This window comes from Saccoglossus kowalevskii, chromosome 4, assembly GCF_978046115.1.
Source record: "Saccoglossus kowalevskii chromosome 4, keSacKowa6.1, whole genome shotgun sequence".
NCBI classification, from domain to species: domain Eukaryota; kingdom Metazoa; phylum Hemichordata; class Enteropneusta; family Harrimaniidae; genus Saccoglossus; species Saccoglossus kowalevskii.
The window spans coordinates 27,807,818-27,820,780 of record NC_140644.1 but is presented as its reverse complement, the minus strand read 5'-3'; the positions used below and the strand labels follow the sequence as shown (position 1 = coordinate 27,820,780).

Genomic DNA, 12,963 nt, shown 5'->3' with positions numbered 1-12,963 from the left:
GCTGTGCTCAACATTTCGTCTGTGGGGAACAAAATTAGAAGATTTAATATTGTGAAGAACAACAGACCTAAAATATTAGTTATTTCGAATTCAGTATTAGAATATACCTTGAGGCTTGATTAAAAGATGAGGTCTACCATATTCATCTGATAGTTTCCAGGGTCTATTTATTGCTACTGGATCTACAATGGACAAATAATTGTATATATTCATCAGTAGTATACGATCCAACTCCCACAATCAAAACGAATTCTAAATTTTGGAGTTGTGCATTATTTTTTAACTTTCAAAATTTAATGGTTGAATATTATATTTTCTACATCAATGAATGAATGTACAAGTGTTTGTGTAAACATATATTGTCAATTTTCACCTGTATGTGCAAGCGCAGTTAGTACATTCCCCAAGTGATCAATGCCAAAGTCTGCATCGTCTGATTCCAGAGTATTTCGATGATGGTGCCAGATGAGTTGTAATTCGTTGATCAGATCACTACAAAACAATAAGTTGAGAACAACTAAATAACATAAATTAGAATAGAAATCTAAATCATTGTGATTAATAATAAATACATACTCTTTCGCTTCAACCAATTCCTTCTTAGACACTGGAGTTGTTTTTGGCCTGCTGTCTATGTCCATACCGTTGTCATCCAGTGTGTTATCAAGTACTGCTTCTTCTTCCTCCATTCGCTCATCCCACTGTCTTGACAACCTGTCAATCACGTCATCATCTTCAAAGTTATCATAACACCAACCAATAATCTCTTCTTCATCTAATCCGCACTCAACCATGCCTGCCTTTGCCATTTTTTCACTAAATCCAGCATCTTTAACAGCCTTTATTACTATTCTGATTTTCGTGACTTCACTTTCACTTTCGAGTGTGATTGCTGAGTAATCACTATCATCATTTGGGGATTCCGACGAATGTTGTCTGACTTGTGCGCTCCCTACTTCAATGATATCAGTTGGAGCTTGTACATTTAAACCCATTGGCATTCGCACTTCTTGGTCTGTTTGTTTAACCAACATCATGTCCTCGTCAAATTGTCTGGCCAGATTAGAAATATGTTCGTCACTTTCTATACATTCGATACACCACGACACTGCTTCCCCGACCTGGACACTTAGTCCTAGGATTTTAATGGCTGCTTTGGCCGTCTCTTCAGAACAGCCTTCTTTCATAATTAATTGCACCTTATTCAATCATAACGTTTTCTCGGGAGTCTAAATCTGCATGATCATCAAATTGAGCATCGTCTTTTATTTCATGTACCACCAAATCTTGACTCGATTCTTGCTGTCGTGAACGGACTTGGTGGATTGCTTGATATATGTCGTTTTGATTGCAGTGGAACTTCACACTCGAGAGAATAGAAAACACAATAAGAGGGATTTGGTATCTGCTGTCCTCGTATATGAAATTTCTTAACTCGTTCATTAAAACGACCAGCTGTTCGGTTGTGAAATAATTGAGATGGTATATCTTATCTCTCTTTTCTTCGATGTAGTGTAGCCACACGTTTAGGCATTCCTCGATAAAAGCTGATAACTTTCCTAGCTGTATTATGACAGCATCTCTCCCTTGGAGTATTTGATGATCACCTCCAAAATCAACCATAACCGAAACCTTTGTTTCGGGGTTGCAATTTACTGTAATTAGCAATCCCTCAAATAAGGAATTCCCTGTCTTGTGAAGGTTGAGATATGTTTTGGCCACTCTTTTGATTGCCGCAAATATCTGGAAAATTTAATATATTCTTAATTAGACAATGTTATATAACAATTGCATATTATATTCTATGTAAACATTGTTAGTAAAATAGACATCAAAAAATTTAAGTTATGCGAGGATTTAACGTGCAATATCCTAAATGACAAGCTATGGAATTGGGTAGCAAATAAAAGAATTATTTGCGGAAATGAAGCACATTTAGTGGTAGATTTTACTTGTGTTCAGACAGGCCTGTTCGGCTCAAGTCAGCCATTTTGTCCATCTGAAAGCATGTTCGACCCCATAAATCACAAGGTAGAAATTCAGCTCTTTGTTTCAAAATCCTTGTATATCTCATATTAAGCAATATACTTGAGTGACTACTCACTTGTGTAAACCGGTCGATTTGCCCTCTGCTCTGTTCGCCTTTGCCAGCAACAAGCATAAGTTTACTTTGCAGGTCATTTAGTTTGTCAAGATCATATTCACGTTTTTCTTGTACATCAGTATCAGTCTCAACATCATTGGAGCTCAAGATCGCAGGAACAGACAGGCAAATAACATCACGTAAATTGTCCTGTGATAGAAATTCATGTATTTGAATAATATAAGAATTGTAAACAATTATTATTTGGATCGACAAGACACAAAACCACACTAGACAAGGACATTGCCTGATTAACAAATTCCAATTGGTTGTCATTGGTTATCCAATGAGAAATGTATATTTTATCCTAATGCTATACATTCAAGAAGTGATGTGAAAAACCAACGAAATACCTTGCATGTATTGTTACCAATGTTCCCAATACTATAAACACCATTTTTGTTGATAGCCTCTGCCTCAAGCCAGGATGACCTTTCAACCGATCCATGCGTTTCTTTCACTCTCTTTAACCACTCCAGATGCCGGTTGATGTCTTTCTGAATGTTTTAAAGCAAATAATAACAAATTAGTACGTGGGTTAATCAGGTCCGGCAATATTGTATATTGCAGCATATAGTGACAGTATTACCATTTTTTTTGCCAGCATTCTGTCATTCTTCAGGTTATTTCTTAGTACCACACACGTGCTTAACAAATCTTCAAGCGATGCATTTTCTTTCAAATCAAAGATCAGTGATGAATATCCAGTGGCAGCCTGATGGAGACATTTAACGCGATCTACTTCATCATCCGTCTCTCCAGCTGATATCATCGCTAAATCTATAAACACTTGTAATTGTTGGACATCTGCAAAGTGTAGAGGAAATGTTACAAAGAGTTCATTTTCTGCTCATATTAAAACGAAATGAAAACACAGACTGACTTACCCGTCACTTCTTTCTTCAGCCACTTAACAAATACGTGGCATTCGGCTAAAACATTTAAGCACGTGATTTCGTCAGAAGTTAGGAAATCTAATCTATCAGCTCCGGAGATCACCTCAGATGTTATTGAGTCAAGGGTTTGGTTTTTGGTTGTCTGCAAAAATGAGAATAAATCATCAATACGTGTTGAAATAAGACTGAATAAATAAATAAATAAAATATTTATAAAATATAAATAAATAACATACCATTGAAGCTATGCCATCCAGTGTGCTAAAGTCTCCTTTAAGTTGTAGTGTTTCTCGGACATGCAAAATAGCGTTGGCAGCCTTCAACCGTTGTCGAATGACACCATACTGTTTCAGTTGATTTAGTCGTATTTGAAGAGTGTCGGGTAGTGGTCCTCGAGCTATTAAGGTGTAGAGGGTTCTTGCTTCAGTCTCCAACTCCAAGGCATGGTTCAGAGTTTCTCCAAATGTAGTGTCCACTTCTTTTAGTGTTATTTTACCGTTTTCTAGTTCATGTATCATTGCAACAATCGAATCGCAAACTGGCTGCCATACTTGTTCAATTAAGTCTTCAAGTTTGAGTACCGGTGATTTGCCATCAACGACAATTTGTTTTAAAGCGAGGACTCTTTGTTCCCATCTTTGGTGGAATAAACGACTGGTGTGGACGTGATAGAGAGGCTCCAAAATAGTCTTCACATTTGGTGGTAACTCAAAGAATGTGATAATTGGTTCTCTGCAGCTTGTAAAACTCGTCAAAGGAAGACAAACTGATGTCAATGGCATACTCTCTAAATCAATTTTCAACTTACTATGTAGGACGTCGATGTCAACTACAAAAAAACAAACCAGAGAATTTCGATTTCAAATATGGAAGAATTTATTTTTTTGGGTGGCACTTTGATACTACTGTACAATGCGCTTCCGAGATTGTCTGCGCTCAGTAACGTGATTAGTGACGAGGTTACAATTTCTGTCGCATGTGGTTGGCTGGTTCCCGCCTCAAGTGTCATGGCACACCAATCCACAAGAGGCCGGTAACTAGTAACGGTTCCGGCATTCTAATTGGCCCGTCACTTTCTCGTTGCTTGTTCTATTTCCCTTGGTTACCTGACGTCGGTGAAAAGTTTTACTCTCGAAAGTTTGGTGGATAAAAAACTGTTACCTTTGTTATAAATGTGCCCAGAAACATCTCAAATATGTAAGTCTAAATTTGCAGTATGTACGGGCATAGCGTAATAAAGACTTGTTTACAGAAAATGTTAGAATGTTCTCAAAAAACATCACTTAGTCACGTGATTTTGTGCCAGAATACCGGCCTAGTGGGACAATGTGGCGATTACTTGCCATTCGCAAAGGACGCAGGGAACCAGCGAATCGCATGTGGCAGGTCTCAAATCGCGGTGTGAATGCGTACTTTAATTATGCCAGCTGTTAGCTTCGGTGACTAGCGGATCTTGGTCATTGTCAATCAGACGCTACAAAACTAGCTGTTGAAACTGGCAGGAAAGGCCGACATATTTGTGTGTTTTGTTCGAGCTGGAAACGTGTGTTTCTGGCAAGAATTAAATTACATACATGTGGTTTAATCAAATTTAAACATTTTGGGTGGAATTGTAATTAGTGGTATAAGCCTGCAAGGGAAAATGTTTTCTAAATAAGAAAAACATTTACAACGCATCAAAACAGTAAATATATATACGGCATCGCGTGCAGTGACAAGTGGTCCGTGCTTTATTTACACATTTCTGCGTTAATAATTTACTATATGAATATCCTGGAAAAGAAGTACTATAAAATTATGTTGCATTCTAGGGTATACGGTGTTGTTCGAACATGGTTTTATTCGAAATAGGTTGATCGTGATGTTGTAAAATCAGTGAATGGCTCTGCAAAGAAAACACATGCGACTATAAAAATGGAACATTACATCTTCCAGCAGACATTCAACCCAAATTTGCTCAGACACACTTCATGTGTTTGTAATACACAAACATTGTACATACCTAGCGTAATAAAAAGACACGAATTTACCAGGCAATCGACATATTTCCGTTCACAGGCAAGGATATCAAGTTCATGTTCCCGATAATCAATAACTTGTTTGACATCATAACTTTCGTTCGTCTTGATTAAGTTGAGAAATTGAGCTTCATTTTGTATTATTAGCCGCAGATTGTTGATTTTGATCTTCCCATTCAATAACTGTTTACTTATTGATTCCAATGATGACTTCGCTATGGCTATATAGCCCTGACACTCTTCAGAAAGAATGTCTCCGTGCCCTTGTCCTTTATCTTAAACAAACATAAAACATAGAAAAGACTTATTTTTGCCGTCGTATGCAACCTAAAAGGTTGGTATCTCATCATAGTTTTGATTCATAAACCTAAATAATTACTACAATGATATTTTTATTATTGAAACGTCTTTAAATGTTTTCGATTTACCTGTCATGCGGAAAAATCCAACAAACGGTTCCCAAGTCAATATGTGTTGTAAAATTATATGTGGATCCGTTGATTTTGGCCACGATTTGTGCAGTAAGAATGATAACAGCTTTCCGTGGTCCTTTGTGACTGGAACACGTTCATATACAGAACCGAGCAATTTATCAGGGTCTTTCTCACGCTACAATAAGAATTGTATACAATCATTCATATACTTAAAGCACTGCTAGCCTATCTATAATACCTGCATACTTGTTACGTTGTATGTTATATCTAATAACAAATTGTTTACTATTAACATTTGGGAAGAACAAACTCCATGTCAAATTATTCTGAAAATATTCTGTACCATAAAGGTCAATTGGCTCAGTTAAACATAGGTTATAAAATATGAAAAATGTGGAAGACAACAACTCAATATGCTCCATCAATTATATCAAATAAGTTCGTATATGCTTACTTTGCATATCTCATCCACTGCTTTGAATGCAATCTCACTGAAAATCTTCTGTATATGAACGTTGTAATTTACCAGATCTTCATAGCAAATAAATCGTATCTTTTGCAGACTTTGTATCTATTGGAGTATTATATATCGTGGTTATGAAATAAAGATTATTCTCATTGATAATTTCGTATTGATGTATGGGTTACACGTTTATAACAAATTGATATTGATATATATTGTGTATAACCTACATTATTGAATCTTCTCTTCAGAATCGGACACAATTCTTGATACCAATTTGTGTCCGTTGATTCGTAATGAAACGTCACTGACAACAATCGATGCCAAATCTAAAATAGATTTGTAAATTATGGGTTTATCACGGTTTCTGTATATAACTCAATCAATCTTAACTTGTGAATAATTAAAGGTTATTTGCCGCCAGCAAGAGAATATCGCGTATTTTGTGTTGCTACTGTTTTTTTCAGAAGAATCAAAACATCAATACTTCTCGGCCTCCATTGTTGTCGTCTACAACGAGAACAATGAGTAGCTTTTCAAGAACGTGCCGACATCGACACACATGCTTAAATTACATGGAAGTACATACTGTTATGGAAATATTGAAATATTTTAACATAAATATTTTAATACGTTTCGTCCTGAATGAATTACGTTTATTTACACTAGACAGCTATTGTGTATCAAGACAATCGTGAAAAAGTAGGGCCTGTCACAAAGTGTAAACATGAAATAACACCAATCACGTGACTGACAATTTCATTTGAACACCGCAAAATTTTCTATTATATGCTGTCCCTGACAACATTTAGTGCACTGAAAGAACGTACATACTTAGAGTAACTTTTAATCTTACCCTGTATATCATGATAAATTATTTGGCATTATTTTTGAAGTGGTGCTTCGTTACCCTTGTTCTAAACAATTACAGTACAAGCACTCGGCAATTCACGTACACACACATTTTACACATACCTGTAATTCCTCTGAAAATTCTGTTTTCGTTGTAGTATTTGATCGGCGGATGAACTCGACTGGTAGGTGTTTATTGATCCAGTCTATGAGTGCCTTCTTTGTTTGCTCATACCGTAAATGCATATCGTTATTCATATGACGGTATTTGGTCGGGCTGGTACCAGCTCGCAAGTGTGTAGCGACAAAGCCATAGCATGCACTGAACAGATCACAGGCATCAAGTATGTGTTCATATTGACACACGTCACTTGTTTTAGCAGCGACTGTTTGTACAAGTTGACAAGTTGTTAACAACATTCGATGAATTTCACCAATACTATCTGATGTTTGCCTAAACAAATCATCAGACACATTATTAGAATATATTGATTAGTTCATTTATATGTGCAATAATCTGTAAAGCTATATACAGCAATTTATTTTCAGGATTTGAAATAAGTTTGTATGGGTGACTCCAACTGTGAGAATGCCATCACTTTTGTGGACTCAATTTCAAAACTACAGATTTGTGCACTTAATATATACCAAGGGGTTTGTTCTATCCTGTGTCACTAGTCATTATTTTTATATATTTCAGTGGATCCAGTAGTCCTTTCCCCGAACCACCAAGGAAACAATAGGTAGGTAAATTACGTTCAATCACCTCACTGTGCACTGTCACTTACTAGTTGTTGTACCTCAAAATGTATGGTTAGTTGAGAGGTAAATATGAGTATAAATAAATACATCATTATTTATTTTACATGAAATACTGTTCTGTTCATCTTTCAATTATGGATAAGAATGTAAGAATAATGATGAATGATAAACGACGCACTCACTGAGCGAGCTAGGCTGCATCACATATACTTTGGTCAATACGTGTTCTGTGTGTCACACATTTATCTAAGTGTTTTTTAACGTTTGGAAGTTTCTAAAATAATTTGCCGAATATGATGCAAACTACAGAATTTTACAGGAGTAGCGGAGTTTTATTCAAAATGAGCTTTTTATATATTTTTTAGAATCTTTATGTATAACTAATTATCATATGATAATTACAGAATTTTATCATAAATGGAACATGCTTAAAACACTGGTCGAACAACCCGTATTGTTGTGATGTCTAATTTTGAACATGAAATAGTCTTTAGAATCTTATTGATCATCTACAGTTTAGTCTAGTGATATGCAAATTAGTGTATATCTTTGTTTTATTTCTGACAACAAATTCAAAAATCAAATGAGTAGTACTTGTTAGATCTTTCCAATTTGTTAGGGGTTTGTAGATGCAATATATATAAACATAAAAGTAATAGCGATTTGTGTTAAATTAGACCTTTCTAAAGATTTAACACAATTTTCGTGAAAACAAGTTATTCAAAATCCCTGTGACTGTTATGTTACTCGTGATTTATTTTACATTCACAGAAATCCCGGTAAAGAGCAGATTAGATTAAATCCGTTATCATTGAAATATTGTTATGATAAATTATTTGAATACATTATTCTTATTAATAATTAAACACAATGATACAAAACGTTGTAATATCATTGTGTTCTATTGCAAGATGGATGTCAATACAGTAAATTAACTCACCTATCGGGGACTTTATCCAATAATTGTCGGATTAATTGTCGTATTCTTATTGTTGAAACTCTCATAACTTCTGGTAAGTAAGGTTGGTCCTATAGAAATACATTTGGTATATTACTACACACAGTAAGCTGTATGTGGCGTAACTCGAATGAGCAAAGCCTCAATATGATATGTACAATACATACTGAACACAAATTATGCAACTTAGCTACACTAGTTGAGTTGAAATTTATCAGTTGAAAAATGTAATTGTAAACCTAATAAACTTACCTTTTTGGGTATACTCACGATAAGGCGCCTATCTCCTAGAATTCTCAGCAGAAGATTACAGGAAATGTCCATGGGCAAACTACCACTTTCAACCATTTCTGGAATCTGGTCCAATGGTACCGAAAATACAAATGTCCATGCGAGCTGAGCATCAACAACAAACAGTGGCGAAACACGCTGTAACCATGGTCCCATGTTGTATCTGAATTACAAAGTTATTTAAATGAATTTCCGTAATGATATCATAAATAACACACACGCCAGTAAATAACTGTTCTATACTCTGCAGTCTTATAAACAGCAAACTACTGATTATTTTTTTTTAATAATAATAATTTAAAAATAACTAATGTTGGTGATATTTAGGTTCTGTGAATACAAAAAATAGCTTGTGTGTAAACAAAACAACATCATTACATGCTGTGTCGTGCGCACTCCTTCACTTGTGTTAGGTGTATTTTTTTCGACTACTAAGGGAATAATAATGCATTACGTTAACGGTTAGCATTAATGGACTCGACGAGTCAGGGGCAAAACACATGTATGCAAAAGGGCGAGAGCACAAGTGGTTTCGGGTAAGTAACCTTCGTCCAAACCAATCTACATAATGCTTACAATGTCCACCATACATAATACATTAAACAAAGTGTACTTACTTGACTGACTTCTTGAAATTTTCTAATTGCCATTTGTTAAATACAGGACGACATACATAATCAGGGTCAAATGGTTTGGAGGTGCCATTAATAAAATGTAACAGTGGTATGCATAACAAAAAAGCTGGAGTTGGATCTTTGCTGCTGAAGTTACTTGTACATACATAGATAAGATCGCTAACCAGATCCCTAGAAAACACGAATTAGAGAAATGTAATAATTACAAGTGTGCTTTTAAATAAATAATATGTTCAGCCCTTTAATATAAAAACGATGTTCAGCTCACAACCCACACGTTCTCTCATGGTAAATTTTCAAAATCCCATTTCATCTACATATTAGCACATTATGTTTGCCGAATGAGAGAGATCCTTGTATTACACCAATACCCCGACCAACCAATTAACCAATCAAACGACTGACAACCACCACAGCAGCCACAATTAAAACAAACAATCAAGCACACAGTTCATGCAACATTGCGCATATTGTATATATTACCTTCTCTCACTTGGTTGAGGGAAATGTTGGTTAACAGTTTGCAGGTCATGGCATAATCTTTGTTCGAGGTCTGGTTTTATGAGAAGTGCTTTAAATAGAGCAATGAGATCACTTTTCCTAAGCATATCAAATAATTTGTAACGATGGCTGATACGTGCTATTGCCAAAGCTGTAACGAGACGTAATTTGCTCAGTTCGGTGGATTCATTGGGGTTTCTTTGGAAGTATTGCAATGCAGGTGACAAATAGTCATACAACACCTGGAAAAAATTAACAGCGTCATTACATGTATTGTCATTATATGATCGGGACACTTCATAATGTGGTCTCTCCACTATATGGTGGGGTATTCTATTATATGTTTGGTATCTCCATTACGTGATGGGGTTTCCTCATTGTATGAAGTAGACTTTTTATTATTGGTGTAGCCATAACACTAACATCCGGTACTCAGTATCATCAGTATAAATGTATTTGTTCTATCTACATATTTCAACGTTTATCACATGTTTTGTTCTAGCCACATTTTATTCCCTGTCTTAAAAATTGCGCTGGCTAATTACACCATTTGCATGTTGACTGATAATATTCCCATATTTGAAGATGGTGCTTGAGTTACTGAGTGCTTGAGATCGCAAACTGTTTAATATAATGTCGAAGTTCGCAGGAAATTGGACAACAACTGTTTGAGTTATTGTAACCACAAAAAAAGATTTATGGCGGAGTTCACAACATCAACCACAACGAGGAGAACATTTTCCCAACATATATCTTAACCATAATTCAAATTAAAACAAACATATTGCACCTTTTCAGAACTCCAGTGTGGCGGCTTCCAATTGTCATCAACTGACAGAAATATTTGGCATATTTGTAATATAGCATCAGTAGCGAGACCCTTAGTTGCCGACGAGTCTTTACGGAATCCTTCCCAGATAGGCATCATTTTCTCTGTGGTGATAATATTATCAGTGAGGTCCTGTCCTCGTTGATAACCAATAAGTTTTTTCAAGTATCTGTAGTTCTCAGGAGGGTATATTATGTTGTCGTACCTTTTCCACGTGCCTGTAAGTATCCAATTAATGCATAATTAGCAGCTCTATTTTTCAACCAATTGGAAGTGAACAAAAATGGTAAAATGATTGCTATGGATTTTGTATTGCTAAATTTCTATTGTGGCATGTTCCAAATTAGCAGCCCATTGTAAATTTAATTGTCCCTATTTCGGATTTAGTGTTTTTTACATTGTATAGTTCCGTGAAATATATTTCCAAATTATACTTGCATAGGCTAAGCATGAAAGCAATCGCTATGTTTCACAATTATTTCTACTTATTTTACTTATTTTAAACAGCATTGTTTATATGCCAGGGACATCAACATGGACATAGCAAAACAGTTCAATAACAATCGGCTATCAAGGATAAAGTCCCCGTGAGAATAGAGAGAAGATATTTTTCATTAAAATTATTGCACTAAATCATTCAATTTATATTTAATCCATAAACAGGTTTACCCTTTCTCAATGTTGACAGTAATCCGTTCATATATTGCACTATATATACTATATGGTCTCTCGAGATTTAAAAATGCAGTATAAAAGTGTAGTCGTTACAGGTTTTTTTGAATATATTCTTTATCCGTTGAATATAAACTCTTTTCAAATGTTTTGATAATATCGTACTTCCACTAGAAAAATAATATGTGCCACTTAAAACATACACACTAGATATAATTATTACCTCCTTCGATGCAGAAACTCTCTTCAATATGCATGGTTCGGTTGGTGGTTGGGTTTCTGCCAATACATTCATATACTGTGTCTTCTTCACTGATGACACAGTACTTGTACTCGATTTTTCTCCGTCTACCAATTGATGTCAATAAAACGTCGAGTACCCCTTCATAGAGTCTTATGTCATTCACGACAGTTCTATTTAAAAAAGTTTATGTTCGAATCAACAAATGACGTGACGTGACATGTGAAGAGTATATGTGTATGATGTTATTTCTATGCAGCATTAACACAAAAATATTGGACTTAATTTGAATTAAAGATATTTTATGTTGACTCTAATGGAAATAAATTGTACTCCCTTGCTCGTTATTTTATTTCTCTATTTATATAAAGCTGAAAAGTAAAATCTTTATTGATAACTAACTGGCCATCAAGAGTTTTAAATTCACGGTCTAATGATATCAAGATGATCATGAAATTAAGGTGACTCATGCTACATACTAATATATGTATGTTCCTTGGTTTTGGCTTAAATGGTCTGTTTTCTACCAGATTGTATAACAACAGAGATGAACAATTTCACAATAGTCAATTTTCTACACCTCAACTTCAATAGTACCTATAGTTTTTAAGAAGACAGTGCTTTCTTTCGCCCGAACTAATGCAATATTCTATTGAAATAATAACTTTAATATTCAAAATATGCGTTTTGGCAGATATAATGATAGTGGTTAAACATGCTAAACTGTCTGCCTTGTGTTTTTTACCGACAGAATATGTTTATATGACTTGCATAACACCTAACTTTCTTTAAATTATTTGACTATGTACTGTAGTGTGCTTGTCATGTAGCTTATTTATTGAACCGTGGTGTACCTTATTATCATATTATTTGTAAATTCCGTGTAATGACTATTAAATAATTAAAGCTGTTTTGACTATGCTATTAACGCCATATCAATGTTGTTTATTATGTAGAAATAACAGGCAAATTGTTCTGTTGAATCATATGAGCAATGTTTTTCACAAGGAAGCATTTCACACAAGTAGTTTAGTATTTGATAATATAGTGTCAATTTTATTACTGATTGAGTAATGTGGCTAAACACTGCACTGCAACCCTAATATAGGAGAGTTATATAACAATGAATGAGTGTCCACATATTACCACTTGCCTTGTGGGGTTCATCTTGATACCAGGAGTTCTCCAACAACCTAGTTCACATATATCACCGCGTACAACTATCATCTGACGCAGCAGGTCCACTTTGAACTTTGGGGAAAGCCATG

The 12,963-nt window shown here is 35.1% G+C and overlaps 1 long non-coding RNA gene across 1 annotated transcript; it reads right to left on the bottom strand.

Annotated features, from left to right (window-relative positions):
* Positions 1–1,498: 1,498 nt before the first annotated feature.
* On the bottom strand, positions 1,499–2,192 carry LOC146747245 (uncharacterized). The gene is made up of 2 exons (XR_014929197.1): positions 2,105–2,192; positions 1,499–1,743 (listed from the first exon to the last, which is right to left on the bottom strand). It is a non-coding gene; the product is annotated as an uncharacterized LOC146747245 (long non-coding RNA).
* Positions 2,193–12,963: the final 10,771 nt, after the last annotated feature.